The 13,769-nt window shown below is 40.7% G+C and overlaps 1 pseudogene; it reads left to right on the forward strand.

Moving 5' to 3' along the window:
* Positions 1 to 13,769, forward strand: part of LOC114050909 — a 23,968-nt pseudogene continuing 10,199 nt past the window's right edge.

The following is a 13,769-nucleotide window of genomic DNA, read 5'->3' on the forward strand; positions in this document are numbered from 1 at the left end:
ATGGTGCTACTAGAGAGCAAGCAGTTCCTGACGGAGCTGACCAGGCTTTTCCAGAAGTGCCAGTAGCCAGGGAGCATGTTCATCACCCTGAAGAAATATGATGGTTGGACTAAACCCATCACATAGAAAGGGTTTGTGGAAGGCTTTGAGCCTTCAGACAATAAATATTTGTTAAAAGCTACTGATGGGAAAAAGAAGATCAGCACTGTGGTGAGCTCTAAAGAAGTGAATAAATTCCAGATGGCCTATTCTCACTTGCTGAGAGCCAATATGGATGGGCTAAAGAAGAGAGACAAGAAGAGCAAAAACAAGAAAAGCAAAGCAACACAGTAAGGGACACTTGGATTCCTGTTTTATTTCACCTTTAAACAGAACTCTGAAGATGCTTGGCTGGTGGTACTGGTTTCTCTTAGCGCTGAATGGCTTCATGTGTAGGGGAGGGGATGTTACTGTAGTGGCAGATCATCATTCAGTTAATTGCAGGTTTAATGTTTACAGAGCAGCTGTGATTAAAAAAGAAAAAAAAAAGCCTGGCCCAAGTTATGTATGTGTATGTATATATATATGTATATATATATACATATATGTGTGTGTGTGTGTATACACATATATATAGATATTATATATAGCATCCACCCAGTCTCAACCCCCTCTACACTTTGTAGTATACCTGATCTATGGTTTGTTGAAGTCACTTTTGAGAGCTTTGTGAACAGAGCAATGAATTATTGAATCTATTGCTATACCTTTAAAAAAAAACAATAAAAGGGTTAAACATGTCCTATAGAGAATCTGGAAGTTAATATATGTAATATGCAAAATAAATGTAATACCCAGGCATGCCCCAAGAGTCTAGTAACCTCCTACTTCCCTCAACTGTCTTCTGAACAAGTTGTAAAACTCCCTAGACAGGGTGACTTGCAGCCTAGGTGACTTTGGGCAAGTCATTTCATGTCCTTCTAATGCCTCAGTTTCATCGGCTGTAAAAGGAAGGGGGAGGGGTGAGATGATCTCCGAAATCTCTTCCAGCTCTACGTCTGTGATCCTATGAAATCCATTAATTCTTTGACACGGTGGGAACTCATCTTATTCTGGGTATTTTTCTCCCCATTAGTACCACAGGGAAGGTCAAGGTCACGGGTACTGAGCACTAGTAGTAATGATGAATGGACATGGCAGACCACTGCAGTATCTTTGCCAAGAAAATCTCATGGATGGTAAAGTCCATGGGGGTCACGAAGAGTCAGACAGGACTGAAGAACAAGGCAATGAGAAGCACCCAGTTAATATCACCTTGATGACAAATCTCTAACACACTCGAGCTTCACCCTTGGGTTTGTCCTTTAAAAGGGATAATAGACACCTATATCCCTCACCACAATACTGGCGAGTATGATTTGTTTTTTTATAGAGGGTCAGAGCTGGAAGGACCTCCAAAACTTGCTAGCTGTCTAAACTTGGGCACAGGAACCTTGGTTCGATGTCTACTTTGTTGGTGACAAACCTCTCTGTAACTTCATTCCCCCATTTGTTAAATGGGAGTGAGTTAAGCTCTCCCTACCAGCCATACTTCCTTAAAATGGAAAGCCAAGAAGCTGTTACAGTGTTTTGTCATTAATTTTTCCGGTTTTTTTTAATACTGAATTTAGCACAGAAATAAAAAGCAAGTAAAACCATGGTAGAACAGAAAAACTTTCTCACTGATCTTAATTAGAAGTGATTACTTTATACACTTGGATAACTTAGTCACACAGCTAAGTGAGCAGTTGGAACCAGGCACCGTCCCTGGATCCACATTAGACTATTCTCTGTGAAATGGGAAAATTATCCAGGCAGCATGTGACAGTGATCAACTCTGACTCTGGAATCCGAAGACTTACTACTACTTGTGGGATCTCAGTCAAGTCACAACCTCTCTGGGTGGTGGCCTCATTTGTAAACATGAAAAGGGTTGGATTAGAGGCCCACTTAAGGTCTCTTTTCCAGTTTTAAATATTGGGTCCTATAATTCCATACGTGGAAGGTAGTGTGGGAGCGCTGCAAACATCGGCGAAAGAAGAAGCGCACCCCACAATAAGCAAGTCTTATTAATGATTGACAGCAGGTGTCTCGGACGCATCAGTCCATTGCAGGCTCCCCTACCACCACCCCAGCCAAGTGGAGAAACAAAAGAGGGAGGGCCATAAACGCAGTCCCGGGAGACACATCTGACGACAAAGCCTAGGAGCCCAGCCGCAAACCCTGACAAACACTGAAACCAAAGTAGGAAGCGAGAAGTGAAAGTGTTGAACAATTTCAAAGGCACTCACGCCTGAGGCTCTCCTCACTCAACAACAGTTTCCATGGCCACTCTACTTCCCCTATACATGTATCCCCCCGCCCCAGCCCCTCTGAGCCATTCCCGACCAACTTCCCAATTTGTTTTGCGACCCGGGAACCCCAGACCCGGAGGGCAGAGTTGAGTCGGCAGAGCGCAGACTTTAGAGACACTGATCTCCTTTTGCTTTCTTTAACCCTATGGAGCGAAAGTGGGGGCTCCCATGTCCTTGGCCATACCCCTCTCCCCCCTCCCCAACTTCTCAGTTTTGTGGACCAGGAGGTGTGACATAACACTGGGTGAGGTGACTCCTGTCACACACTTCGCGCTTGCGAGTACGCGCGCACACACACACACACACACACACACACACACACACGCACGCACTCTGCGCACAGCCCCGTGGCTACTAGGGCTGCTCAACTTCCCCCGAGGTTGTCTAGTGGTCACCACTCGCCCTAGGGGTCATCTTGCTCAATTGCGTGCATTTCCCTTTGAGTTGCAGCTCAGCGTCAACACCCCCACCCCCCACCTCCCACTCTGGCAGGCCTTTAAATTTCTGGATCTCAGTTTCCTCCTTTGGACTAGATGACCTCTAAAAGCTAAATCGCTAATCCTCTTCCCTTCTCGGCCATCAAAAAGCACACATCTGGCCTTTTCCCCCCGCTTCCACATTCCCCAGCAGCCAGAAGAAACAAGCCACTGGTGGTGTGTGTTAAGAGCGCTCAATCTCGAGGACCTGGGTTTAAATTCCAACTGTGTTCAGTTCCACCACCCCAACCCCTAACCCCCTTCCTCACCTGCCTCCTCAAAAAGAAGTCGGTTTAGGATGGCGTCTGAAACGCCTTCAATTCAAAACAACAAATATTAAGCACCCACTCTGTGCTGGGTGCTGGGGGGAGGGATACAAACCGGAAAAAAATACAGTCCCCAGGCCTGAAGAAGCTTTCATTCTATTGGAGGACCGGCTAGGAATTCCAACATATACACATATAATACAAGAAGTTCTTCTTAGTTGGGAACCACTGGTACCTGAAAAGATCACTTAAAGTGAATCCAGTTAAAACTGGGGAACTAAATCTTTCAGAGTAAATACTGAAAATAGGGTTCTACTGAGGACTTCACCTTGAATAATCAAACTAAATGTAAAAGTAGAGTTGGCTGAGTAAAGCAAGTTGCCCCACGACCTAAAGTGATAAGATGCCCAGATACTTGAAAAACAATTACCAATAAAAATATGCAGTAAATGGAGTGACATTGACCCAAAGTGTTCAAACTGACTGAGGAAACTTAGTCATGCCCTGTGACTCATCTACTAATAAGAAGGACGGTTTAGAACCCAAGTTATTTGTGTATCTGGTAGATTCCAGCAGAAGGTCATGACTGGTTCCCAGCGAAGACATTGCCAACAGAAATCTAAAATCCTTAGGATCCTTTGAAGCACACAAGGTCCTCTACCAGTTGAATGAAGAGGGGAGGGTGGGAGAAGGGAGGGAAAAGTCTATGGCCAAAAGACTTCCCTTCCCTCTGCCCACCCTCCAATCCACTCCTCAGGGACTTCACAAGTGGTAACTCCATTAGTGAATATTTAGACTTTATGTGAACTTTTATTTCCCTACTTAACCTTATAGAGTAGGAGTTTGACTGGAAAACTCACTCCTGATACACAGTAAAATGCCATGTAACCTGTCAGGGTAACCTGTCATGTTACCCTAGGTAACTCTCTCAATAAACTATTAAGTCGGACATTTTTGGATCCACACTGATAGAGGGAATATCCTTAATGGGAGTTCCCTATACTAATGGAAGCACAGGTCTGAATGGCAAAGATAATGAAAGTGGTAAAAGTTGCATTGATGGAGTTGATGGTAGCCTAACCAAGCTAGATTTGATTTTTTAAAATCCTCTTTCAGATGTGTATTTGTTGTTCTTAAGTAGTAAGATGAAGCTTGAACAGTCTGTGCTATCGTAACATTGGAATTGAAATTAATCAAGAAAAGTGACTTTTTTTAAGTCATTCATATCCATTGTCCCATATGGGGCATATAGCCCAAGGAAGTCAAAGACAGAAACAAAAGTCTAATATATGCCAAAAATATTCACAATGGTACTTTTTGCGATATCAAAGAACTAGAAATAAGGTGAGTATCCATAGACTGGGGCATGGCTAAAAAAAAAAAATCTATTGTATAATATACCAAATATTGTTGGATAATAAGAAATGATAGCTATAAAGAATTCAGAGAACAGACAGTGGTTAGATTTGTAAGAACTGATGCAAAATGAAAAAAGCAGAACAAAGATAATGATATTCACAATCAATGACTGCAACGTAAAGCAAAAGATTAATAAACAAATTGTTAAACATGTAAGGAGGGGAAAAGCCAATTAAGGTCCCAACAAAGGGATAATGAAATGTACCTTCTTCCTTTAAGCAAAGAGGTAGACAGAATATTGCATACATCACCAGAATTTCTGTATTGGATGTTTTTGTTTAATTTTTCCTTTGCCCCATGAGAGAATAGTTGTGTTAAAATAACTATTATGGAAAAACAAAAGGCATAAATAAAAATGTTTTTAAAAATCAACAGCCCAGAAAATAAATCATCAGTCTGTACCAATACAAAATGCAACTATGAGAACTCAATAATGAATATTCAGATAAGAGAACATTCTATATGGAGTAATTTGATAAGGAGAAGCTGCTTGGTTTCATGGAGTACTGTAGGTGTAGATGTAGGTGGCAACTGAGCAATCTTGAATATAAGGATTCAGCTAGGTGCTACAATGCATAGAGCACTGGGCTTGGAATCAGGAAGACCTGAGTTCAAATCTGACCTCAGTCACTTACTAGCTGTGTGACCCTGGGCAAGTCACTTAACCCTGATTTCCTTCAAAAACAAAACAATCAAAAAATATAAGAATTCTTGACAGCAACAATATGGGTACTATGAGCATCTTCCTTTCCATCTGTTCCTGGTTTCTGATGCCCCTGAGCTTTTAGTGAGGGGATACACCAAGCATATAATGGGAGCCTTACTTTTGTCCCCTGGGTTGAGAAGCGCCTTTTCAATTTCCTTCAAAGGTTTGTTCAGCTTGAACTATTTTTTCCCATTTTTAAAAAATTGATTACTTGTTTTTATATCACCTATATTTTCAAATACATCCCTCACCACTCAGAGGGCCATCCCTTGTAGAGTAGGAACCATATTTCCTAGAGCCCTGTGATGTGGACTTCTTAGGGCTCCAGCCAGGAACTCTAGGCTAACTTTTCCTTCAAAGATATTGTAATCATGTCCAGGTAAAGGTTCTAGGACCTATGCAGGGTTAAGCATAAAAGAGACCAGTGCCCCTCAGCTTTGGTGGATGTCCCACTGCCATTTGAGCCATCATAGTATGCTAACTATATCCTGATGATCAGAAGCTCTTTTTGTATGGAGATGAAGGTGACTATATCTACCTGAACCTAAGCTCTTTCCTTGTTGAAGATCCTTTTCCTTTTCTGACTAAATAAACTTCCTTTTGTTAACTCTCAGATGATTTCTCTTTTCATTCCAATCTCAAACCTGAACTCCAGGCTGATCGGAATCGTCTTTTACCAAAGAATAAAGAAAAAAGAGAAAAAGAACAGTTCAGCAAAATTAACCAGCACATCAGCTGCATCTGACAGAGTATATATATATGTATATATATATATGTGTGTGTATATATATATGTATATATATATATATATATATTTATATGTATGTATACACACACACACACACACTGTTCCATACTCATAGTCCCACACTTCTCCAACCAAGGTAGGGAGATGCATTTTCTCACCTGTTCGTTAGGGGTAAGTTTGCTAATTACAATTATACCTCCTTAAGTTTTGGTTCTTTCCATTTTCATTGTAGTCATTACATATATTATCTTTCTGGTCTTGCTTACTTCCCTTTGCATCAGTTTAAATGATATTTCCCAACTCTCTGTGAACTTTCTGTAGTCATAATTTCTAATGATATTTTAGTATTCCATTACTTTCATATGCCACAATTTATTTAGTCATTCCCTAATCTACGGGTATCTCCTTTGTTTCCAGTTCTTTGCTATCACAAAAGCGCTGCTGGGAATATTTTGGTATCTATGAGGCCTTTATTCCTGTCGCTTACTTTCCTGAGGTATATGATTAGCAATGAACTCTCTGGGTAAAAGGATGGGACATTTTAGTAATTTTCTTAGCACTAATTCCAAACTGCTTTTCATAATAGTGGGACCAACTCACAGCACCATCAACAGTGTATTAATGTGTCTGATTCTCCTTAGTCTGACACTGATCATACCTACCTTTTGTTGTCTTTGCCACTTTTCTGGGTGTAAGATGAAAGCTCAGAGTTTTGATGCTCATTTCTTATTATTAAGTGATTTGGAGAATCTTTCATATGATTGTTAATTGTTTGCAGTTCTTTTTTAAAGAACTGTTCAAATCCTCTGACCACTTAATCACTGGGGAAAAGCTCTTGCTTTGATGCAGTATTTGTTTTAGTTCTCTACACATTTTGGGCATCAGACTCTTATCAGAGATACCTGATATGATTATTCTCCCCAGTAAACAGCTTCCCTTCTCATCCTAGTCACACTAATTTTATTACTGCAAATGCTTTTCAACTTCATGTAACTGAAATCAACTATCTTTTGTGATTACCTCTATTCCTTATTTGGTTAAAAATTCTTCCCTAGCATAGCTGTGAAACTTATTTGATCTCGTTCTCTTCCAATTTTTAAAACAGTGAAAGCTTTATTTTAATCCAAATTTTAAAGAAAAATTCTGCAAAACTACAAGAGCAACTAAATGGGCTGAGAGTGTTAAAAACTTCACTTAGCCTTTTATGTTTGTAGCAGCTGATAGCCTGAAATGTAGAACTGAACCTATTTATCACTTGAGTTAACAACCTGCAGGACTGGAGAAACAGTGATGTGGTGGACAGATGTGGAGTCAGGGGATCTGCATTTTAATACTAATAGTTACCATCTGTATGACCTTAGGTAATTCACTTAACCTCTTTGGGCCTCAGTCTCCCTCTCTGTAAGAGGAGTCATAAAATCTTTTTGCCAGAAGCCTCACACCTACTCATCCACTGGGTACTACTCCTGAGCAGAAGCTGAGACTGAATCTTTCTCCCCTCTAAACCTTCCTTCACCATTTGAAGGTCAGTAGCAATACCCTTAGAGACAGGAGAGGTCTGACTGCTGTCTTTGAGGTGAATTGAGAACTACTCAAGGGGCAGGTAGATGATGCAGTGGATAAAGCAGTGGCCCTGGCGGAGGACCTGAGTTCAAATCCAGTCTTAGACACTCACTGGCTGTGTGACCCTGGGCAAATCATTTAACCCCAATTGCCTCCAAAAAGATTTTAAAAAAAGTTTTAAAAGGGCAGTTAGGTAGCACAGTGGATAGAGCACCGGCCCTGGCATAAGGAGGACCTGAATTCAAATCTGACCTCAGGCACATGATACTTACTAGCTGTGTGATTCTGGGCAAGTCACTTAATCCCAATTGCCTCACCAAAAAACAAACAAAGAATTACTCAAAGACTGGGGAATGGACTTGGTGACCTCCTACTGCTCCTACCAGGTCAAGAAGTCTCCCTTTCTTCTGTGAAACAGAACGGAGATCCTGGAGAAGAAAATGTGTTTTCTAAACTCATTCTACTTCCTCTGCTCTAGTTCATGGCCTCCTTGCACAACTAACTCAAAACTCTCCTCCTTTAAGGAGCTTTTCCTGATTAAAAATCCCACCTTACTCTGTCGGATCTTTTGCATGCTCTCCTACTTAGATTCATAGCATTTTAAGAGTGAGAACCTCCAACCTGATGTCAACATCTTCTCTATAACATCTCTGACTGAAGTTCATTCACTGACCACAATGGGAAACTCACTACCTTATGAGGCAACATATTCCATTGCTGGGCAGCTCTAATTGTTGCAAAGTTCCTTTATAACTATCCCTAGACTTTGCACTGATTGGTCCGAGATTTTGGTCATGTCACTACATAGGCTCAAAAAATCTTCAGAAGCTTCCTGTTGGCAACCAGCATCCTTTGCCTGGCTTCCAAGGCCCTCCACAATCTGGCACTGAGTGAGTGGAAAAGCCTTATGTAGAACCCACATTGTATGCCTTCAATTTAACTCAACAAATAAGTAATTCAATTAAACACACTTGTCAGAATGGAGGCTCCGTGGAAGATACAGGGGATATAAATATGAAGTTGGACAACTCCTTATAGAGAGGATTATATATGTGCACAAAACTATAATAATACAAGGAAGAATGTAGAGAGATTTGGATTAGTGAAGAAGGTGAAAAGCTGAATGTGGGAGGGGAAATTTGGACAACTTCAAAATATAAAAAGGAGTTTGAAGGAGAACATTCTCCAGGTTCAGATACTGGTTCAGATTCTATTTGTGCGTTCTGTGAAAGAAGACAGAACTAACAGACTCAAGGAAAATGAAAGACATAAGAGATCCAAGGACAATTTAGGAGTAAATGTGGAGAAAGACTAATGAAGGAAAAGCAGAAGGTGGCTGGCAAGACAATGCTGGATAAATAAGAAAAGGTAAGCGGAAGCATTGGAGGGCTAAACCCGATAGATAGAATGGATGGGTGAGCTGGGCAAAACTGGCCAAATTGATATGCTTGGTGCAAAGTGGAAAAGAAAGGGTATGTCTGTGGAATTGTTGCAAATAAGCAGGGTGGGTGGGATTATTAGATTATTACAAAGAAGTGGTAAATGCCTCTACAATTTTTTATCCAGATACTTAGGGTTGAGGTGTGAATATCCACAAGTAATTTTAAAAAGCTCTAAGGTGCTCCTCCCCACTCCCAGCTACTGGGACAACAAGTTTCCTAAAGGAAACAGAAGTGAAGCTTCAATGGGGGCAGGGTGAGGGAGGAGGGAAGAAAAAGGACTTGAGGGAGAGAAGGATAGACTTGACCCTTGTCAAGGAGTGACAAGGGAGTGGGAGTGTAGAAGAGTGTTATGAGAAGGAAAAGGAAAGCTGTATATTTAGAACTTATAAACAGGTGTGAAGCTGGTAAGAAGAGTTAGTTGGATGCCCTAAACATAATGAAATTGTCCTTCAAAGTATGATATAGTAGGGCCACAAAAGCTATCAGTTGAGAGGTCATCCAGTAAAGGTCAGAGAAAGAAGAAAGTAGTAGTAGTAGTAGTAGCAGCAGCAGCAGCAGCAGCAGCAGCAGCAGCAGCAGCAGCAGCAGCAATAGTAGTAGTCATAGTACTAGTAGTAGGTATACTCAGGGATACTGAGACAGATATTTGGCAACCTGATAACAGACAGGCCTGCTGTCTTCCAGGGGAATGTATCCAAGACATAAAAGAGAACCTCTCAAAGCTAAAAATGAATGACAACTATCCACATTTTTAGGGGTGGGGTAGGCAATGGGGTTAAGTGACTTGCCCAGAGTCATACAGCTAGTAAGTGTCTGAGGCTGGATTTGAACTCAGGTCCTCTTGACTCCAGGGCTAGTCCTCAATCCACTGTACCACCTAGCTGCCCCAACTACCCACTTTTTTAACTTTTTAAAAAAATTAATTTATTTTGATTTATCAACAATCACTTCCATAGGCTTCTGAGTTTCAAATTTTTCTCCCCCTCCCTCCCCACCTTCCTCAAGATGGCACACAATATGATATAGGCTATACATATACATTCCTATTAAACATATTTTCACATTAGTGATGTTGTAAGTAAGAATTAGAACCAATAGGAGGAACCACCAGAGAGAGGAAACAAAACACAACAGAAGAAAAAAAATAGCAAATAGTATGCTTCAATCTGCATTCAAATGCCATAGTTCTTTCTTTGGATGTGGATAGTATTTTCCATCATGAGGCCTTTGGAGATCCTTGTATTGCTGAGAAGGGTTAAGTTTATCAATATCAGTACTTAACTGATTATATTTTTCCCTTCTTAAGCCAAATCTGATGACAGTAAGGTTCAAACAATACTCATCTCCCTCCCTTTTTTCCCTCTGCTGTAATAGGTTTTTGTGCCTTTTCCTGTAATGGAATTTACTCTTGTCTGCCTCCTACTTTCCTTTTCTCTCAGTACATTTTCTTAATTAGATCAGATTAATCCACTTACTTGGATCCATTTAACCCACTTGATTAGATTTTTTTTATCATTACATCAAAGTCAACTTATACCCACCCCCTTTATGTGTACCCCGTTAACATAGTGTAGTAACAATACCATGCTCAAGGGTTATAAGTGTCATCTTCCCTTGTAGGGATGTAAACAGTTTGCCCTTATTAGTAACATGTTTCTTTCTGTCCCATTTACTTTTTTATGTTTCTCTTGAGTCTTGTATTTGAAGATCTGTTGAGCTCTGGTCTTTTTATCAGGAAGGTTTGGAAGTCCCCTATTTTGTTGAATATCCATCTCCTTCCCCTGAAAGATCATGCTCATTTTCGCTGGGTTCAGTTACTCATTTTTGATGATTCAAGTGGCCATAAACAACATTGCCAGAAGAAACCTAGAAAGTATTACCAAATACTATAAAATCTTTGTCAAGAATCTGAAGACCACAAGGGCATGGCCACTGCCCAATGAAGGCAAGGTAAACAAAAGAGAAAGATAGATTTGGGAAGTGAATAACTTGTTTAGAATGAGATTTGGACTTTTGGACCATGGCTTAAGATAATAAGAATGAAAGGTTTGTGACCAGAAAATGTATTTTCCTCAAGTCTTTCAAGTCTAGTTGAAAGGACTTTAGATTAAAAAGAAGGGGGAAGGAGAATGACAGTTTAGGAACCCAGGGGTATACAAGGAGTCCACAAAAAAGAAATCAACAGGAAAATCCCTAACATTAAATATCTGTACACAACTGCCCAAAGTTTAGGCATCAAGAAAGAGGAACTGCAGGTTACAAAGCAAAGAGGAAAATTTGACCTCAGGTATCATTGATATTTGGCGGTATGAAACTCATGACTGGAATATAGCTCTAAATACCTTATTCAAAATAAAGAGGCCAGTTAAAAGATAAAGTGTGGAGTAGCACTGTATATTAACAAAGTATCTGAGGAAATCCAGGTAGCACAGAAGGCAAACATGGTGGATGGCTTTTGGGTGAAGGTCAAAAGAGAGAAACAGAAGTCATCTTGTCATTTAAATATGCCACAGACCACCCTAACAGATACAAGAAATAGATTTACCATAAATTGCTCTGCTGAACATCATGCCTCTTCCAGGATAAGCTCTTCATCTGAAATCTCTTCATTTTGGAGATCATCCAGTTTTGACACTATAACCAATACTTTTTTTTCTTTTTTCTTTTTTTAATTTTTAGGCAATTGGGGTTAAGTGACTTGCCCAGAGTCACACAGCTACTAAGTGTCAAGTGTTTGGTCTGAGGCTGGATTCGAACTCAGGTCCTCCTGACTTCAGGGCTGGTGCTCTATCCACTGACTATAACCAATACTTCCTCAGCACTTTCAGTACCTCTCCTCTCTGACTAGAGGGCTGGAAGTCAAGAGCAATGAATTCTCAAGGCTTCCCTTTACAGAAGGCTCAGACTTTTCCAGCTAACTTCATTTACCATAAGCTGGTCTGCTCAGTTTCAACTCCACTAACATCATTCCCCCAAAACAGATAGCTCCATTCTATTTTTGGTTTCTTTTTGTGCACTGTATTTCCCTATTAATTGTAGCTCCTTGGGTGGGCAGATACTGTCTTTCTTTTTCTTATTTAAATCCTCAGAACTTAGCAGTACCTGGCACGTAGTAGGAACTTAATAAATGTTTATTGACTACTGACTACTGAGAAAAGAAGTTTCGGAAACAGGATCACAAACCTAGTACAGAAGCATGAGATAGTAGTGACTGAGGATTTTGATTATCCAGACATCTGCTGGAGGTCACAATCAGAGAAGCTAATAACTCCTTGACTTATCTTAATGATCATTTCTTCCTTCAAAAGGTGGAAGAACCAACAAAAATAAATTCTATTCTGGATCTGATTCTTATTAACAGAGAAGAACTGGTTGCTGAGGTAAAAATAAATGAAAGGAACTTTATAGAGATAACCACTCCCTCCTAAATTTTGGGATAGAAGAGGAAATTCCTGGGGCTCCATGTGAGAAAAGCTAAAGCTAGAGAGGTACCTTTGCCCCTCCTTTAAGCTGGAAGACACCCCAACCCCTTCAAAGCAGGAAGTACAACATGACAGTTCAGAATGCTAAGATGAGGTAAGACTCACTGACCATAATCCTTCTGACTACCAGGCCTTATCATCTGCCCTGCCACTGCATCCTAAGGTTCTCTGGGCTTTCTCAACTGACCTGCTGTTACTTTCTCCAGACTCCCAGGCACTTCCATCTGACATGCTGAAGCATATATGTGTGTTGTTGTCAGTCATTTTCAGTTGCATCCGACTCTCCATGACCCCATTTGGAATTTTCTTGGCGAAGACACTGGAGTGGTTTGCCATTTCCTTTTCTAGCAAATTTTACAGATCATGAAACAGAGGCAAACAGGGTTAAGTGACTTACCCAGGATCACACAGCCAGTAAGTGTCTAAGGCCAGATTTGAACTCAGGAAGATGTCTTCCAGACTCCAGGCCTGGTGTTCTGTGCACTGTGCCACTTAGCTGCCCTTTTGTATGTATAGTTTCCTCAATTAGAGTGTGACCTCCTCAAGCCCAGGGACTGTCTTACTTTTTCTATTCATATCCCCAGCACTTAGCATAGTGACTGCACATATTAAGGGTTTACTAATCCCTTTTTCATTCATTCTAGCAAGACTTCAGGAAACCCAAGGACTTGGGAAGGATAGGTAGGGTCTTATCAACTAAAATGCTACCAGTGAAGTTAGCCCAGGAAAGATGGGAAATGCTCATAAATGAAATCCTAAAGACAAAGGGAAACAATTCCAATGAAGAGGGAAAATGGGATTTATCTGAAGAGACCTATGTAGATATACAGGGAACTCACTAACCAATGCTGATTTCAAAAAGAAATGTACAGAAGATGAAAGGAGGGCCAGGTAACAAACACAGGATGAATGTCAGAATGAACTGCTGAGAGAAGCTAGGGACAACAAAAATGGTGAGGTGAGGTGGGGTGGGTGGGTGGGTGTGTGTGTGTGTGTGTGTGTGTGTGTGTGTGTGTGTGTGTGTGTGTTTTAAAGACATATTAGGAGAAAAAGAAAGATCAAAGGATGGAGAGGATCTTTGCTTGGGAGCAACAGAACAATGATATAATGGACACCAGAGAGAAGGCAAAGCTTCTGAAATCATATTTTATTTCTGTTCCCTGCTAAGGAGAATTATTTTCATCCAGGAAATGACTAGACAAAAACGGCTTTAGGGGAGTTGGGTACACAGTAAAGCACCTTCCTGACCTCAACGAATTCAGGTTAGCTGGTGCCCAGATGAATTACATACTCTC

The sequence above is a fragment of the Vombatus ursinus genome, unplaced genomic scaffold (genome assembly GCF_900497805.2).
Source record: "Vombatus ursinus unplaced genomic scaffold, bare-nosed wombat genome assembly UNPS02014801.1, whole genome shotgun sequence".
Taxonomy (NCBI): Eukaryota; Metazoa; Chordata; class Mammalia; order Diprotodontia; family Vombatidae; genus Vombatus; species Vombatus ursinus.